Source organism: Zingiber officinale, chromosome 2B, assembly GCF_018446385.1.
Source record: "Zingiber officinale cultivar Zhangliang chromosome 2B, Zo_v1.1, whole genome shotgun sequence".
NCBI lineage: Eukaryota > Viridiplantae > Streptophyta > Magnoliopsida > Zingiberales > Zingiberaceae > Zingiber > Zingiber officinale.
Genome location: NC_055989.1, coordinates 152,566,970 through 152,587,221, shown reverse-complemented (window position 1 = coordinate 152,587,221; position 20,252 = coordinate 152,566,970). Strand labels below are relative to the sequence as shown.

Below are 20,252 nucleotides of genomic sequence, written 5' to 3'. Positions count from 1 at the left end.
CACGAAAGGTGAATTCTGGCTCGATCAAGTATCCTTTCTGGGTCACATCATCTCCAAGGATGGTATCATGGTAGACCCCAGTAAGATAGAGGCTGTGAGTAACTGGAAGAGACCTAAGAACGCCAGTGAAATCAGAAGCTTTTTGGGACTAGCAGACTATTACAAAAAATTTGTAGAGGATTTCTCCAGGATAGCCTCCCCACTGACAGCTCTCACCAGGAAGAACAGGAAATTTCAGTGGACAGAGGACTGTGAGAACAGCTTCATAGAGCTCAAAAGAAGATTGACCAGTGCACCCATTCTGATTCTGCCAGAAAACACGGACAGCTTTGATATTTACAGTGATGCCTCTAAATTGGGACTAGGAGCAGTACTGATGCAAAATGGCAAGGTGATCGCCTATGCCTCCAGACAACTCAAGGACTATGAGAGGAACTACCCTACTCATGACCTTGAGCTTGCAGCAGTCGTCTTTGCCCTCAAAATTTGGAGACACTACTTGTATGGAGCTCAATGTAGAGTGTATACAGATCATCAGAGTCTGAAGTACTTCTTCACACAGAAGGATCTGAATATGTGACAGTGCAGATGACTCGAGTTGGTCAAAGACTTTGACGTAGACATCCTCTACCACCCAGGAAAAGCCAATAAGGTGGCAGACGCACTTAGCAGGAAGTCCAGTGCTACCTTACTATCCCTAGCAGTGATGTCACCGCCCCTACAGAAGGACATTACAGATTTCGATCTCGAACTAATAGTTGGGCAACTCTCTACTATGACATTAGCATCTACCCTGCTTGGTGACATTCAGACAGCTCAGGATCAGGACCCTGAAATTCAGAAGATCAAGCAAGGGTTAGCAGAATCAGGAAGTGGAGAGTTCAGAGTATCCGATAGTGGGGTATTGTATTTTGGTGACAGACTATGTGTTCCGGATCAGGAGGAACTACGGAGGAAAATTCTAGACGAAGCTCATATGACTCCTTATGCGATGCATCCTGGTTCCACCAAGATGTACCAAGACCTAAAGAAAATTTTTTGGTGGTCTGGAATAAAGAGAGACATCGCTAGATATGTCAGTACCTCTCTGACCTGCCAGAAGGTTAAGGCAGAACACCAGAGACCAGGGGGAGTTCTGCAGCCTATTCAGATTACAGAATGGAAGTGGGAGGATATTTTTATAGATTTCATAGTGGGACTACCCAGAACCACGAATGGTTTTGATACCATCTGGGTAATAGTCGACAGATTGACTAAATCAGCCCACTTCTTAGCTATCAGGAAATCCTACTTCATGGAGCAGCTAGCTCAGTTGTATCTCAAGGAGATTGTCAGACTGCATGGAGTTTCACGGACCATCATTTCAGACAGAGATAGTAGATTCACATCACACTTCTGGGAGTGTGTTTAATCAGCGTTGGGCACTAGATTAAAGTTTAGCACAGCTTTCCATCCTCAAACAGATGGTCAGACGGAGCGGGTAAATCAGGTACTCGAAGATATGCTCCGAGCGTGTGCCCTAGACTTCAAGGGAAGTTGGTGCAAATATCTGAGTTTAGCAGAATTTGCATACAACAATAGCTATCAGGCCACCATCGGCATGACACCTTACGAGGCTCTCTATGGGCGGAGGTGTAGATCTCCAATCTGCTGGTATGAAAGTGGTGAACAGAAAGAACTAGAATTTCAAACAGATCTAGTAGCAGATACCATAGCAGCTATACAGCAGATCCGCCAGAGGATAAAGACAGCTCAGAGCCGCCAGAAAAGCTATGCTGATACACGACGTCGACCCTTAGAGTTTTCAATTGGGGATACAGTATTTCTCCGAGTGGCTCCCATGAAGGGAGTAATGCATTTTGAGAAGAAGGGCAAATTAAGTCCCAGATATGTGGGACCATACCTTATCGCTAGAAGAGTTGGCAAGGTAGCATATGAGCTAGAGCTACCCCAGGAGATGTCAGCTATCCATAACATATTTCATGTCTCTATGCTGAAGAAGCATATCCCAGATGTCACCCAGGTGATTGAGTCTCAGTCGGTACAAGTCCGCGAAGACCTCAGCTATGACAATCGACATATTCAGATAATAGACCGAGCAGTTAAGAAATTGCGGAATAAGGAGGTACCGTTAGTAAAAGTTATTTGGCAAAATCACACAACAGAAGAGGAAACTTGGGAGACAGAAGCTAGTATGAGGCAGAAGTACCCAGAGTTATTCTAAGTTCTAGGACGAACTTTTTATAAGGTATGGGGGATTATAACGCTCGAAAATTCTCAAATTAATTTTAGAAATATTCTATTATTTTCTGAAATTTTAGAATATTTTTATGAAATTTTTAGAATAGTCGAAGTAGCAAAATTAAAATAAAAACATAAAACAGCTTAAGCGGGAATTGAACCCGAGACCTATTAGACCCTACAACTTATAGATGACTTTAGTAACCAAGGGGCCCCAGCAGGGGTGTGCTGAAAGGAAAGGAGAACAATTATATTTAAGGTTTAGTTGGGGTGTATTAATCACTTAATATTAATAGGAAAATTAAGTGAAGAGTTATTATTTTGGAACGACACCTCTCCCTCAAACCCTCACCCGGCGCCTCCTTCTCTCCCGCACCCTCTCGGCACAACAAGCCCAAGAAACCTAGGGTTCCATCCCTAGGGCTATAGGAGCATCTTCCGACGACAACTCCGATACGAGGACGCTCCCCTCCGCGAGAAGAAAGCGTAGACGTAAGAGGATCACCGAAACGATCTTCTTCTCCGGAAACCTAGCGATCGGAATTGTAAGAAACCTAGCACAGGATGTAAGTAACCCCTTACCTGCAGTATAAGTAGCTATTCGTATGTTTTATGGTACTAGTTCGCTTTTATGATCTCAGTGTAGCCATATGCAGAATTAGAGCACACTAGGTGCTCGATAAAATGACTAGTATATTCATATACCACAGTAGGCATTTTTAATAATACAGTTAAATGCCATAGATGTATTTTAATAACATACATGGTCTTGCTTCAGTTATATGGGACTACGGTCCAATGGGTGGGCTCCCACAGTCGCCTCTAGTTTCAGATAGCCTAGTACTAAGTTCAGATAACCTAGTAAGAGCAAGTTAATGTTGGGGATCGGACAACCGGCTTGAAGGGAGGTTGGATAGACGGCGCCCCCAAATATTCGCTTCTTTCTACAACGTTAGTGCGCAAGCGGAAATGCAAACAAAGCAAGTAGAAAGCTAAACACTAAAGGAAAGAATGCAAACCAAGCTACACGATCATTTACGTGGTTCGGAGATAAAGCTCCTACTCCACGGCGTGTCCGTAAGGTGGACGATCCCTATCCGTCGGTGGATTACTCCTCGGAAGATCTCCGGCTAGCTCAAACTTCCTTGTGGGTGGAGAAACCTCACCACAAACTCACCAAGACCTCTTGGACACAAGGGAAACTCTTGAGCACTTGTAGACTACTAATTAGACCTTAACCAAGTCTAATTTCGTCAGGGATAGTCAAGCTTCCAAGCCTTGGTTATATAGGCCGCGGGTTGGAAAACCCCGCCTACCAGTCGACTGCTAAAACATGCAGTCGACTGCCTTCTATGGAAATTCGACCGTTATGTTGGTGCAGGAAGCATCCGACGATCGAACCTAAGTTTTGATAATGGCAAAGGGATTCAAAGTTAAGATTCTCTGTTATCTAACATGTTGAATGAGTATTTCAGGAAAGTCCTAACTGCGGTTAGGCAGGTGAAAACCCTAGGGGGTGGCAACCCTAGGTCCTAGGGGGTGGTAACCCTAGGTGGAGAAAAGTCCTAGCTGCGGTTAGGCAAAAGGAAAACCCTAGGGGGTGGTAACCCTAGGTCATAGGGGATGGTAACCCTATGCGGAAAGTCTTGGCAGGTCGATGGCTTCAGGCAAAAGTCCTAGGGGGTGGTAACCCTAGGTGGAAAGTCCTGGTGTCGCGAACCAGGTGAAAGACTGGACTAGCCGGGAAAGCGGATGTCCAGCAGAAAGTCCGGAAGCATCGAGTGCTGAGCAAAAGTCCAGATCCGGAGGATCGACCGGCAATAGGTAAATCTCGAGTGGAGTAGGTGAGGACGCGTTCCCGTAGAGGGAACAATGGCGTCGGGTCGACCTAGGGTTTTCGGTCGGAAACCCGAAGTCAGACTCGAAGACCGTCTATACTTCATTTATCATGTTTATTGTGCTAACTTTGTGTTGCGGGATATTGTTTGGGACTAACGTATATTGCGGTACAAAGGAGCAACCTAAAGCCTCGATGAGTGTCCGAGGCGCCTCCATGGAGCTTGAGGCGCCTCGGGTGCAAAAGGAGCTGAAGTCTCAAGGCGCCTTGAAGGTAGTATAGGCGCCTTGGAAGGCGCCTGGAGCAGGGTATAAGGGATGAAGTTCGACCAGTTCAGATCTGATCCACGCGGAAGACTAGGCAGCATGGAGGCGCCTTGAACAGCCTTCAAGGCGCCTTGAACACCCTTTATAAGGGGGTTTCGACCAGCATCTCAAAGGATCAAGTTCTGAGCTTTCCTTCTTCAACGTGCTGCTAACAAAGTCATTCTGAAGTGCTGTTGCAACATTCCGACGACCCGGAGCTTCGTTTTTCTCTTCTTTAAGTTGTCGGTACAAAGTTATTCTAATTGCTGTTACATTTTGTAATCTGTAATTCTTATCGAGCTTATAGTTGTTGCCCACCGGAAGCGATCAAGGATCGCGGGCCTTCGAGTAGGAGTCGCCTTAGGCTCCGAACGAAGTAAATCCCTTTGTGTCTTTGTGTTTATTTTATTCCGCTGCATTTTAATTACTCCGATAGTTTTCCGATAATCGAACAAATAGCCACGAGCGCTATTCACCCCCCCTCTAGCGCGTCTCGATCCAACACGTTACATCTCAACGGCTCGATTTCACACTAACCGAGTGAACAGAGACATTCTGTTCGCTGCCAGTCGACTGTACCAGTTGACTGCTAAAACATGCAGTCGACTGCTACAGTACTGCTACAGTAGCGCTACAGTACACTTCCTTTGGCTCTCGTCCCTCGGATGCATTCAAGCCCGCGACTCGTCCCCAATGTCATCCTTCGCGTATGCCTCGAAGTCGCTTCCCTCGGCCCTTGTCCTCGCTGCCTTGTTCACAGTCCCTCGGATGCTCCATCCTTCACCGGACCCGAAGCCATCAACCTGAGTCACACGTCTATCCTGCAAACCTGCACAACTCAAATACATATATCAAATACAAGGGTGAACATAACTTAAACCCTTTGCCCAAACACCAAAACACATGGTCACACGGACCATTGGGATTGCTCCAACAATCTCCCCCTTTTTAGTGTTTGGCAATACGTTTAAGTTAGAGAAAACAAATAGCAAAACAATATGCTAAAAACAATTGGACTTATGTTGCCAAGGCTACACACTTGGACTTACACCGCCGAATGGACTTATGTTGCCAAGGCTACACACTTGGACTTACACCACCGAATGGACTTACGATGCCAAGGCTACACACTTGGACTTACAACGCCGAATGGACTTACGATGCCAAGGCTACACACTTGGACTTACACTGCCGAATGAAAAAAAACAATGCAACATGCATTTTAACCTATCCCAAGGCTCCCCCTACACCTATGCTCCCCAATGAGCTAGGATTTTCACAACAGGCTTTTTAAGAATCTATCCCAAGGCTCCCCCTACACAAAGGTACTTTCAGGTTTTCCCAACTAAACCTTACTTCTCCCCCTTTGCCTAACATCCAAAAAGTTCTCCAACAATATCCTAATTATTGAAAACTTGTCATACAAATGACCCTAAACTCATGTATGTATCCCCCATGAAACCCATACATCTATATGAGTTGACCCGGTCAAAATCCAGTACTGAAAACACTTTCAGACTGGTATCAGTCGACTGAAAGAAGTACCAGTCGACTGCCCCCATGAAAATGAGATTACAAAGACATTCTGTGCTCGTGAACAGTGTTACCAGTCGACCGGTACACTATTCATGAAAAAATCAGCCTTTTCTAGCCAACTTCATAAATGCGCCAGAAATTCCACAGACCTCCAAAAATCCCCAAATTTTGTGGAGAGGTCTATTATATCAATATATACTTGGGAAAAATATACAAAAAAAAATATATCTATCACCAATCCTAAGATTGACACAAAACACAAAACTAGCTAAAAAGTTCAATTGAACCTTGACCTAAAATCCTAGTTTTGGCTTCCTCTTGATGTATTTGCACATACTAACCCAAAATGCATCCCTAGCATTGCTTTATATGGCATCTATACATCCAAAACCAATTATCATACTATATGACCCCAATGTCATATTTTCAAGCATGAAACACAACCCATGTGTGCCAATTCCATAGGTTTGAGACTCAAGTCCGTCTCCAAACCACTTGGCACATTCCATGACCTAACCTAGACTCCCAAGTAAAACCCACTTGAGATCCATTGGCCATGGGTCCCAAATTGACTTTTTGAGCTCCCCCTAGAGCTCTTAGCCTTAGCCACCTCCCTAGGTGACTCATCCACAATGGCTAGGCCATTCCAGTGCACCTCCGGTGACACTTGGCCTACAAACCTAACTTTCTTAACCTTGGACACTTTGTCCTTGGTTAATTTCTCCTTACCATTAAATGACTTTCCCTTGCCATTTATTGGTTTCTCCTTGCTATAGTCATATGTAACCCTAGCATAAGACTTTCCCTTAGCTTTGGAGGACTCTCCCTTGCCATGATCATTTGTCAACCTAGCACATGATCTCTCATTAGCCTTGGAGGGACTAGATCGGTATCCCAAGCCCGATCTATCATGGTTGGGTCTTTGGCTACCCAACATCATCCTTAATTCCTTAGATCCAACATTGAATCTCTTAAGGAATTGTTCTAACTTATCAAGCTTTCCCCTTAAAGCTTGATTCTCCTTCTCTAGGTTTCTAACCCTAGAGTTAATTTGTCCAAATTGGACATTTCTAGACCTACCCTTCCTAGGCATGTGTCTCCCCTTCTTGGGATTAATGCCTTGGGTCTCCCTAGGTCTATTGTTTCTAGATTTTTCATGCATAGATTTCCTAGGGTTTTGATCTACATTAACCCTATTCCAATCATGATATCTAAATCCAAAATTTTGCATGGGTAAATAATAATAATTATTCCTAGCATGCATGGAGGAATTTAAATTTGATTTCAAATTTACATTTGGTTTTACCTTACCCTTTACCTTTGGAGCTCCCCCTTGACATGAGCCTCCATTCTTCCTCCACTTCTTCTCCTCCTTTTTCAAATGTGCCAACTTTTTTATCTCTTTCTTCTTTGGGCATTTGGTGTGGTAATGACCCCGCTCACCACATGTGAAGCACACTATGTGCTTTTTCTCCTTCTTCTTCCTACAACTCAAATTAGATTCAAAATGAATTGAATTGAGTTTAGGAGCTACCTTCTTCTTACCCATAGGACATCTACTCTTGTAGTATCCCTTCTCATTGCACCCGAAGCAAGTGATATGGTCCTTTGACTTCACTTCAGTGGAGGTGCTTGCTAGGTTGACCACTTCCAAGACCTCTTCTTCATCCTCTTCACTTGTCTTGGATTCTTCTTCAATTCTTGAGGATGTTGATGATGACTCATCTTCCTCATCCACACTTGTGGATGGCCTTTCTTCATCCTTCTTCTCCTCGGATGTTGAGTGCTCGTCACCTTCCAGTTGCTCCTCCTCTACTCGAGCTTCTTCATCCGTTTCTTCGGATTTTTCTTCTTCTTATGTAGGCAAAGGTTCTTCCCATTGAACCTTCTTTATCTTGCTCCACAAATCATGAGCATTCTCGTATTTTCCTACACAACTCATCACGTCATTAGGCACAATATCAATCAAAATGGATATTACCTTATCATTTGCCTTTGATAGTGTGGTTTGCTCCTCCGTCCAATGTCGTGATCGGAGCTTCTTCCCTTTCTTGTCTTTAGGGACTTCAAACGGCTCTTTGACCACCATCATGGTGTCCCAATCGGTGTTGAAAAAGACCTCCATCTTCATCATCCAATACGTGATGTCCCACAAGCCTCTACCTTCAAGCTTTGGCGATTTAATTAAGCTGGTCATCTTTGCTTCCTTGGCGGTTAGTCCAATAGAGAGCGGTCTCGCTCTGATACCACTTGTTGGGGATCGGACGACCGACTTGAAGGGGGGTTGGATAGACGGCGCCCCTAAATACTCACTTCTTTCTACAACGTTAGTGCGCAAGCAAAAATGCAAACAAAGCAAGTAGAAAGCTAAATACTAAAGGAAAGAATGCAAACCAAGCTACACGATCATTTACGTGGTTCGGAGATAAAGCTCCTACTCCACGGCGTGTCCGTAAGGTGGACGATCCCTATCCGTCGGTGGATTACTCCCCGGAAGATCTCCGGCTAGCTCAAACCTCCTTGTGGGTGGAGAAACCTCACCACAAACTCACCAAGACCTCTTGGACACAAGGGAAACTCTTGAGCACTTGTAGACTACTAATTAGACCTTAACCAAGTCTAATTTCGTCAGGGATAACCAAGCTTCCAAGCCTTGGTTATATAGGCCGCGGGTTGGAAAACCCCGCCTACTAGTCGACTGCTAAAACATGCAGTCGACTGCCCTCTATGGAAATTCGATCGTTACATCCCAACGACTCGATTCCACACTAACCGAGCGAACAGAGACATTCTGTTCGCTGCCAGTCGACTGCCCCAGTCGACTGCTAAAACATGCAGTCGACTGCTACAGTAGCGCTACAGCACTGCTACAGTAAAATCCTAAAACTAAGATTTTACTCCGAGTACAATCTCTCATGCACTCGTACCCTCACCCTTATGACTCATTTGACGCTTCATTTGCAGCTTTGACCTCTTGCCTTCAAGCCTACTTCCTTTGGCTCTCGTCCCTCGGATGCATTCAAGCCCGTGGCTCGTCCCCAATGCCATCCTTCGCGTATGCCTCGAAGTCGCTTCCCTCGACCCTTGTCCTCACTGCCTTGTCCACGGTCCCTCGGATGCTCCATCCTTCACCGGACCCGAAGCCATCAACCTGAGTCACACGTGTATCCTGCAAACCTGCACAACTCAAATACACATATCAAATACAAGGGTGAACCTAACTTAAACCCTTTGCCCAAACACCAAAACACATGGTCACACGGACCATTGGGATTGCTCCAACAGTTAAGATATCTTAGATATGAATCAGTATTTTACTTTATCAGTGGCACTGTACTGGACTTCAGTTGTCCTTGGGTTGGGCTCCCATAGTCGTCCCTAGGTTTAGATAACCTAGTAACCCTACTAGATTCGGGACTTGCTACCTCGAGCTTAGTTAGGGATGCGCGCACAGCAAGTACAGTTGTCGGGCCCATCAGCAGCATGTTTAGTATTTTCACCTATTTATGAAAATAGTTTTTCAAACTTCACAAACCAGATATGTGAATACAGCTTAGCTTCAGTTTAGTTTTCTTATTGATATAACACATAGCTTTATGTTCAGTCCTTGATTGTCATGACTTGTATGTCCTTATGCCATGTTTTAGTATTTTCAGCATGATTATCAGCATGTATTTCGAATAGCATTTTTTAAAAGCATGATTTCTTCGATTGCATGTTTTTATGAGGTAGATGGTTCTTACTAAGCTCCCAAGCTTATCGTTTCATTTTTCCTTATACTATAGATAAAGGTAAAGGGAAGATGGATTAGCAGAGGCTGGAGGGAAATGCAACCAGATGTGTGTGAGAAGAAACCTAGAATAAAGATTTTTGGGAGAACTAGCAAACCTTAAAACTTAGCATTTCTTTATGTTGTTACTTTTCTACAGTTTAGGATGTTAAGTGTCTTGAATCATGAAAGTTATACTTAGATTGCTTATTGTTTGGATGTTAGATAGCTAACCATGAGTAATGACTTGCCTAGTAGTAGAGTGGTGGGTTTTGTTGATTTCTGAAAGTTCTGTACGAGGTTGGGTCTGATTTCTGCAGAAATCAGAAACTCAATCGATCAGCCGATCGATTGAGGAGTCCTCAATCGATCAACTGATCGATTGGAAGGAGTCCCCGATTGGAAGGAGTCCCCGCGTACAGAACGCCATTGAGTCAATCAGTTGATCGATTGAGGAGCCCTTGATCGATCAGTCGATCGATCGAAACACGTTCTACCGCGTACAGAGAGCTGATGAGTCGATCAGCTGATCGATCGATCATGGATCGATCAGCCGATCGATCGGGAATTTAAATCCTGTGAACAGAGAGTCTCTGAATCGATCTCTGGATTGATTGGCCAGACTAGATCGATCAGCCGATCGATCCAGACAGGACTTCCGTGCACAGTAGCACGTTGAATCGATCAATGGATCGATCAAATAACTCCAATCGATCAGCCGATCGATTGGAATGTCTGATTTCAACCAGAAGTGTTTAATTTCAGTTTTTGGATCAAATAGAAAGTTTAGGTTCTCCTCTTTAGCATATGTAAAATTTTAGAAGTGTATTTTGAACAGCAAATTCCAAATTTTATAGCAAATGGTGATGAGACTTTAATTAGTCCAGTTTCCACACAAGAATAGTTAGCATAATGTAACCCCCGACCTCACAACTTAGTTAGTAGAAGGCGGGTCGTTACAACCAGCGCTTCATGCAAAAGAAAAGATAAGTTTAGACAACTTGAACATGAAAAACTTGTAGAATGCTTGGAGAAAGGAGATATTGTTAGTGGTAAATGAAAAAAAAATCAGGAAATCAGTTTAAAACTATTAGGGTTGCAAGGTTGCAAACATAGTCCCACATTGAAAACACATGGAAAAGATCATGGGTTTATAAGAGAAAGATATCTCCATTGGCATGAGGCCTTTTGGGTAGAGCCTAAGAACAAAACCATGAGGGCTTAGGCCCAAAGTGGACAATATCATGTCATTGTGGAGATATCTAAATTCTTTTCGATCCTACAATTGGTATCAGACCCTGGACTGCCAGAAGGTTTAACCATCGACTGTGCACAAAAGCTATGGTCTGATTGAACCATGTGAGTACAATATTGACCTCGAACAAAGAAAGTGGGGGCTCCTATGTTCGGATCAAGTGGACCAGACACCAGGCAGGAAGTCCTAGTTGCGGCTAGGCAAGGAAGTCCTTGTAGGTCGGGTGGACCGAGGGGCAGGAAGTCCTAGTTGCGGCTAGGCAAGGAAGTCCTAGTAGGTCGGGTAGACCGAGGGGCAGGAAGTCCTAGTTGCGGCTAGGCAAGGAAGTCCTAGTAGGTCGGGTAGACCGAGGGGCAGGAAGACCTGGTGGGTCAAGGATCGGACGTGGAAAGCCCGTGGTCCTTTGTTTGAGGGGGGATTGTTGGGGTTGCAAGGTTGCAAACATAGTCCCACATTGAAAACACATGGAAAAGATCATGTGTTTATAAGAGAAAGATATCTCCATTGGCATGAGGCCTTTTGGGTATAGCCCAAGAGCAAAACCATAAGGGCTTAGGCCCAAAGTGGACAATATCATGTCATTGTGGAGATATCTAAATTCTTTTCGATCCTAAAAAACGACCAAGGGATACTCGTTGGGGTTCACATTATATGACTATTGTCTGTTTAATGTCTACGTGGACTTCTGTTTTACAAGTGCTTGAAAATATGTATGCTGATGGTACTAATGATGATAATAGCGGTATCGCTACCAGTTTCACTGATAAGGTGGAGAGTTATGAATTTGTATTTGTGATGCATTTGATGAAATTTTCATTGGGAATCACAAATGAATTGTTGCTTGCCTTACAACAAAATGATCAAAATATTATACTGGCTATTTGATCAAGACGATGAAAGTTCGATTACAAAAATTTAGAGAGGAAGGATGGGAGAATTTTTTGGATGTCATCAACAAATTTTGTAGTAACCATATGATCCTAGTATCGAATATGGAAGAAAAATATGAGAACTCGTAGTCGCAGTGGAAGTAATGGACAAATGATTACTAATTTTTATCACTAGCGTGTTGAAATTTTTTATGAGGTATTATTTCTAAAATATTTTATTAAATTTTAATTTTCTAATAATGTTTTTATTCATTTTTTTTATTGTTACAATATTAGGTTCTTGATATGATGGTTCAAGAGATGAATGATTAGTTTTCAAAATCAAGTGCGGAGGTACTTATTTGCATTGCTTGCTTAGATCCAAAGGACTCTTTTTCTCAATTTGATATTGGTAAGCTATTCCGCCTTGCTGAACTTTATCTGGAGGACTTTTTATTGACTGATCATGTAATACTTGAGGATGAATTTGAGACTTACATTCAAAATGTATAAGGTGAACTTTCTATGATTGAAGATTTGGGAAGTCTTGCTAGAAAGATGATTGAAATTGGCAAGAATATAGTTTGTTTATTGGTATATCGTTTGATCGAGTTAGCATTTGTTTTATCAGTTGCAATTGCTTCTGTTGAAAGGATTTTTTCTGCGATGAAAATTATCAAGACTGATTTGAGTAATAGGATGGGGATTAGTGGATGAATGATAGTTTGACAGTATACATCGAGAATGATATTTTTGCCACAATTGAAAATGAATAAATTTTATAACATTTTCAACAGATGAACACTCGTAGTGCAGTCGTCTCCTCTTGTTTGTATGTCCACACATGGTATTGGTAGTTCAAGTATAAAAAAATAATTACTTTATTGGTATACACATAGGGATGTAATCGAGCCGAGCCGAGCCGAACTCTTGAATGTTTGAGCTTGGCTCGTTTATAATCGAGCTGAGCTCGAGCTTTATTTAACGAATATATTCATGGCTCACGAGCTTATTCGAGCTTTTATCGAGCCTAAACGAGCTTAATAAATATAAATCATAAATTTAAATATTCATTAAAAACTAAATTATATATTTAGAGAAAGTTATAATATTATTATTAAAATTTATAATTTTATTCTAATAAATAAATTTAATATATTTGTCTATATTTTTCATAAGTAGAGTATACAATTTATAAATTCAATATCAAAACTATTATTATTTTTATTTAAAAGTTACTTAATGAGCTTAACAAACGTGTTCACGAGCTAACGAGCCGAATATTACGAATCTTGAGCTTGGTTTGTTTATCTTAACGAGCCTCATTAAACGAGCTCAAACGAGCTTTTATCGAATCGAGCTTCGAATAGCTCGCGAGCGGCTTGGTTCATTTACACCCCTATGTACACATATTTTTATATCTATATCATCACCATTATCAATTCAGTACTTTTATCTTTTGATATATTTATTTGATAGCAAGAAATATTTTTTTAGTCTCTTTTTTTAGCATCCCTCTAAATTTTTGTCTGGATCCATCACTCGCCCCTTGAATCCTGCTTGGTTTTAAATATCTATTTACAACCAATAAGATTCTTTCCTTTAGGAAATTCGATAAGTTCTCAAACGTTATTGTCTGTCATAGACTTCAACTCTTCTTGTATAGCGTTAATCCATCTTTCAGAGTTAGAACATCGTTTGACTTCTTGGAAAGATGTAGGATCACTTTCGAATCCTATGTCAAAATCATGCTCTTAGAGAGAAGCATAATTATGAAAATTAGTGGTTCTCCGTTCCCTTGTGGATTGCCTTAAAAACACTTGTGTTTAAGGTGGTTGAGGTACTTGCTCATCAATATAAAGCAATACTTCAATTTCAATGGCAAACTCCTCCAATTGCATTGGAAATATCATGAAAATATCTTGGTTACTCATTGGATGTGTGATACCCATAATGTGCGGTATGGTAACTACACCGCTACTGATTGCACTAGTAGTGACCACAGCGGGATTGCCAACTCATTCCTCAAAAGATACTTCCCTGACCTTATCACTCCTACTGTCCTCAATGAACTTGACGTTTCCCATTTCGAAGAAGGATCTATTAGAGGGATCATAAAATTTATACCCTCTTAACTTCTCGGAGTATCCTACAAAATTGCAGCTAATCGTTCTTGAATCCAGTAAGGCCTAGTTTCAGTTGGACAATCCCAGACGTGTAAATGCCTAATGTTAGGCTTCCTATCCGTCCACATCTTGAATGGGGTTTTACTTACTGCCTTACTAGGAACTCTATTAAGTAGGTAAACTGTAGTCTTGAGTGCTTCACCCACAAAGACTCTGGTAGAGAAGTAAAAGTCATCATATTTCTTACCATGTCTTTTAGGGTATGATTGCGACGTTCAACTACACTATTTTGACTGGGAGTACCAGACATGGTATACTGAGGCACAATCTCATACTTAGTAAGGTAATTCGTAAAAGGTCATGGACGTTATTCACCTGATCCATCATATTGACCGTAATATTCATCTCCATCCTCAAGAAGTTTGAGCACATGTACCAGGTTAACAAGATCCATATTCAATCACCTCTTCGTCTCTGTTTATAAGGGTTTCTTGGAGCATATGCACAAACTTATTTATTAACTGACAACAGACTGATCCTTGTCAAGTTGTCAAGCTAAAATCTGTCTTTTGCTGGTGGAGTTGCTATACTTTAATTTGTCGGTAGGATGTTTCTCATTCAAAATTGTAGATGAATTTTAGTGATGAACTTTCTTTTTTCCTTTTTTTTTGGATTATAAAACTTCCAGCATATGTTGGTCATATAGTCTTCTATTTCCAAATGGTAAGGTCTCTGTTAGGCCACTACTCGTCTACTGCCCGAATGTACTCCAGTTATTCTTCCTTCCGCTCTAAACATAATTGAATGTGATAGATGTGTAGTATGCAAGCATCTACAATTTAGTCAAACTCATATCAAGGTAAACAGGTTGAGTAGTTGTTACAAAAAGACTGCTGATTAATCATTATATTCGCTAAATAATAGCCACAGATTGTCTTGCTTGAATTTTGGCTGATTGTCTAATAGGCTGAAAATATCAGTTGATGTTTTTCCTAGTTTCGCAAGGTTTGAAACTCATGCAAAAATGTTATGACCTGTAGAAGTTTCATCACTTTTTTGTTTGGTAAAAGATTCCTATGTAGCTTGATGATTGATCTTGTCTGAAAGTCGAAAAGATGAAAAGTTGGAGATGTGATGTTTCCGTTGACTGTCTGTAAACACCGCTTGGACCTGCAATACAAATTATGTCAGTGCCAAGCTAGAGAAGGGGTCTCCGGCACTAGTCCTCTGACGCTCAAGTCAGTCATTGACGATGAAGTGGAAGGCGAAGCAAAAATGAACAGTAGAGAGCACAGTGTCTCGCGTATTACATACCTCTGCCGATGCTTGGACCCCCTTTATATAGAGTTCCTGTAGCGCTCGTGCACGCCTCCCAAGACGAGCACGCTTCTCAAATTTTTTCCTGAAAAGACTTGTCAGTAAAGTATCCTTGACACATTACCTTAACGGGCCGAGCATATCTTTGAAGTGACAGTGGAAGTTTCTTCCGTACGATCTTCTGACTATCCGTGCCCGGTGTCGGCGGCACCAACTCCCAAAAGGATGTTGATAGATATCAGAGGGAGTATACTGCTAGGTCGAGCGGGTTAGTTGCTCGGTCGGAATTTCGTCGCTCTGGTGTCTTGTCCGGTCGGTCAGAACCTTTCTACTCCTGTGCGTGTGTCCGCTCGACCGAAGTTTCACTTTGCCACAACCACGGTGGAAGTTAAAGTCAAGGCGGTCAACGCTCAAATATCCATGCCCGATCGGGCGACCACGCCCCAACCGGAGGGAGAAGGTCTCGATCGGCCGCCTCTTTCGACACGAGGAGGAGTCAAACAACTGACGCTAAAGGAAGGAGACGATGTGCAAAAGTCGAACCGAGCGACTACCCCGCTCGACCAGACAGTAAAGCTTGACTGGCAGAGTTCAACTTCTTAATCATCTGCAAGTTTGTATGACCAAAAAATAGCATCAAATATTACTTCCTTTTGGCAAATGCCGGAAGTTATTCGTGGCTATTTGAATGGAAGTTCATATGTTGTAGACAAGTGTTATACATCTCTCTATTTTTGTGCAGACATTGAGTTCAGTTCTCGCTGGTTTCCATATGCACTTCTGAATGCCACATCTGGCTGCCATTTATATGGAGAGAGATCTGACACAGGTATAGCTCATCAAACCTCCAAGATTTTTAAACTCGTTGACAAATCCTCCCAAGATCCAAAATTATCTGCTAATGTGGATCTTCTAATCCCACATCCAAAATCTCTCCATAGAATGGTCAGTGATTCAAAAGTCACCTGATTCTTGATGTACACTTCCATTGTGATTTAAACAGCATGTTTTAATCGTTTGAATCTTTCCTTGGAGTTTAGCTTTAGATTCTCTCTGACTTTTTCTCATTTTAGTATATTAACATAACATGACCGACCATGAAATGTATCTTTCAGACCTGGCCTCCCCACTGTAGGTATAACCAATAGCAGCACAACTAAGATTCTTCTCTTCTCATTCTTAATTCATAACAAGATCGATCAGATCTCAGATGGGTAGACAGAATCTGCACATGTTTCCAGTTGCAATTTGGTTCTTTCTTATCCTTAGCTTGGTAGTGCAATGATTTTAACGAGTAGAAACAGGCAGATTCCATTCGATCGACGTGAAGTGGGTCCTGAATGGAATTTAAGATCTATCTTTGATTGAGGAGTCAATATCCTCCATCGTTACTATTTTTTTGTATAATCTTTTCTCTAATTAGGATGGTGAATCTCATTCGTTTATTGATTGATCCATGTCGTTTGATAGATCTCTCCTAATAGACTAATTTGATTTCCTTAGTTTTTTTCCAACATGATTAGACTAATCATTTCACTTCAGCTTTAATGACTATCTCGACACAATTAGCTTTGCCTAATCCACCTGCTTTCTCCAGGCCCTCTACTCTACTAGTCTGTTTGATCCAATCAATTTACTTGGCCTGACCAATCCATCATCTAGCCTATTCAACTCGATTGACCTACCCAACACGATTGACTCAACTAGTCTGTTTGATTCAACCAATTAGCTTAACCTGATAAGCATAAATCTAAGTCATCCAATCCTTGAGCCATTTGTCTCGTCTAACCCACAAACACTCATAATATATAGTTATTGAAATATTAAATAAATTTTAAAAAGCATTTATAACTTATAGAAAAAAATTCTAAAATAGAGTAAGGAATAGTTAATTTTATGAATTGAAAAATAGAATTTCTACTAAAATTAATATTATAAGTTTATTTTTATTACTGTGTAATGCATGAGAAATAAATCAAACAGATTATTAATATGACAAGGAATGTGATATCGGTGTCCCACTTGAGGTTGGAAAGCCGTATATTTTGTTTGCATGCATGACCATGCACGGAATGCAAGGGCTGTGGAAGTGGATCCAGTGCACTGTATGAATTTGATGGATAAGAGACAGCTCGTTTCTGCGCAGGAACAGTATGGCCTTAAGTGGACATCCCTTTCCCGTTAGCTAGCTGCCACCTACATAACTCTCTTGGGTTTCCTATTTTGCTCTAAAAAAAAATACTTGGGAGACAGGATTGATGATGGTAGGGTAAAGATTAAAAAGATTGTCAATGTCAATTATCATGCAGGTTGAGGTGGAGGACGGGAAGATTATGCAAACCACAATGGAAAAGAAGTCAAAAAGGGGAACTGCATTGTGGATAAGGTTGAGGCTACGGTTCCTCACACCACTGATGGTGCTTTGCTTTTCTCCAAAGGCCAAACAAAGCTTCACGCAAGTCAAAAGTGAATTATTCAGTAACTCCACTGCTACAGCTCATCTTTTGTTGGGACAGGATTCTAGTGGGAGGCCCAGGTTTGGTCCCCGTTTTCTCACAAATAATGTTTTAAAAACTGGATCACTAAACTAGGACCGAAAGGCCAGCCTTTACCAGTTTGATCCTTCCAAAATGTGCTTCATTTGCAGGTTTATTGCTCTTGTTTTGTTAGCCTCCATGTGTTTTGCAAATACTGTAATGTGCTTGATAGGTTGGAAACAAAACAAAAATGAGATTTCTATGCAAGTATGCAATCTAATTCCAAAAGAACATATAGATTTTATGAATTTAGTTGTCCGAGTGTTTAGCCAACAGACTAGTTATCGAAGATGGCATGTACATTTACTGTTTTCGATTGTAAGTTTCTGCATGAATTTATTGCCGAGTACTGTTACAGAGATAGCTGGTGAAGAGCCAAGGATAGATAGATAACAGCTATACTTGCAGCACTAATGGCTTCAGCCAATGAACCTTTTGAAGTGATTGATCACTGCAGGTAAGATTATAATCTCTGTGAGTGCATTTGGGCAACTTTCCTTTCTGTTCTTCATTTAATGTATTTTTTTGTTGACAGCAGAAAGCTAAGGTGCTTGATAAAGCAAGCTGCCATTAATGGCTGTCCTTTGATGGATCCAAGATGAAGCTAGTTAGAAATCTGAAAGCCTCAAAGTTTCACAGGTAGACAAATAGGTTATTATTACTCGACAGCATATTTTGCTTCCTCCTGCTTCAGCTTCATGCTCTCGTATCATTATATGTCTCTCTGCTGCCTAGAAAAATAATTACAGTGGATCAGTCAATATTCTGTGAGGCATACAAGTCTTGGATTCTTTTGCTCAGTGAAGGACAAGTGTGGATTCTAGTGCTGCAATTGATTGCTTGGTCCCTGGAACCCATGTCTATTAAATAATTTGGTAAAAATATAATGGAACACAAAAAAGACAATAGGAGTTGATGAGTTCTAATTTTTGTCTAAATTCTTAGACTTTATTAAGCTGTTGATTCATGCCAATAGTAGCCTGCTGTTCCCACTACTAAAGTCTGAGAGCAAATGTTGATGAACAGTGAGCAGCTGCCCCCAACTAAATTTAATGGCATTTGCCGTAGCAAAAGGCGCAGCCGTCACATAGCCTCTTTAGAGCTATCAGTGGGATAAATTATGGGAGTTTATTCAATTTGAGCCAAGTGATCTTTCTAAATAGAGGGCACGAGATAACTTAAAGTAGTATTTGCATTTATCGGAAATCAAATCACATCTGTTGGCAAATCTTACTCGAATATCAACTCGATTATACCCATAGGGACAAATTTAAGAGTATTTGCATTTGTATTGGTGTTAGATTTAATGGCAAATTTACATGCAAGAAAAGAGAGCCAAGAGGGGAAAGAAAAGAAAGAAAAAAAATATATAGAATCGTCATATCAACGGCCCCCTAAAACTAGTTCTACTGATATGAAAGGAGATAAATATAGATATATAAGTGGAAGACGCATAGCGGGGACGACCACAGATAATGATATCCTAGGGATTGACCCATGCCCAATCTGTATATACCATATATCCATCATTTGTGATATACCTCGGGGATGGAAAGAAAAGAAAGAAAAGATGTTACTTGCAAGGGAGAGAGAAAAGAAAATGGATGAAAGAAAAAGGTTGATGGAAGGATTAAAAAATGAGAATTAGGTGCAAAATGGGAATTAAGTGCGTCTTTTAGGAAGAATAAAATCTAGGTGCCCGCCCCTTTTGGGAATGAGCCCTTTGAGAATTTACATTTAAAATTTGATTATACTATTTCATTAAAGAAACATGATATCATTAATTATAAATCTGCACGTTAGAGATCGGTTTTTTTCTTACTTGCTTTGAAATTTATATATGTATATATATACTACCTTAATGGTCTCCTAACGCCGGTCTAACGAATTTAGAAAGATGTAAATACAAGTACATAAATTCTAGGTCGTCAGTTTCTGAAAATGACCATTACATTGGATATATCATATATTTATCGTCTGCGCTATATCTTGGGGCTGAGCAATATATGATAATAAAGATATGTCCAAATATAGATTTGGATTCTCTATTAGCTCAACTAAACCACAACTTAATCATGTCCTTTTCTTCTTGGTTAAGGAATAAAAAATATCAAATACCTACACCCACATGCAAGTTAGAAAAATATTACCTCCAATTTTTCCTTCTTATTCATGTGTTGCTTGAATAAAAAAATGAACTGTTTACCTATTTCATTTTATGTTAGTTTTCTTAACAATTGACTTTGACTTCATTTATCATTTTGACTTAAAGGATCTTAGAACATGAACAAGAGGAGCTTGGCATTATTGCAATTAAAAAATTTCTTCCCAACTTATGAAATTTACTTTACTGATTTCCAATGTTCTTTTAGACTTCCAACATCTTTAGTGGGTCTGCACATACTAGTTGTCTTGGAAGAATCTCACTTATCTTTTTGGATAAAAAAAGAGTTTACCTTT

At 40.9% G+C, this 20,252-nt stretch overlaps 1 long non-coding RNA gene across 1 annotated transcript; it reads left to right on the top strand.

The window, feature by feature from the left end:
* The first annotated feature begins 17,846 nt into the window (after window positions 1-17,846).
* LOC122047931 lies at window positions 17,847-18,696 on the top strand. The gene is made up of 3 exons (XR_006130687.1): window positions 17,847-17,902; window positions 18,151-18,249; window positions 18,331-18,696. It is a non-coding gene; the product is annotated as an uncharacterized LOC122047931 (long non-coding RNA).
* The last annotated feature ends 1,556 nt before the right edge of the window (window positions 18,697-20,252 follow it).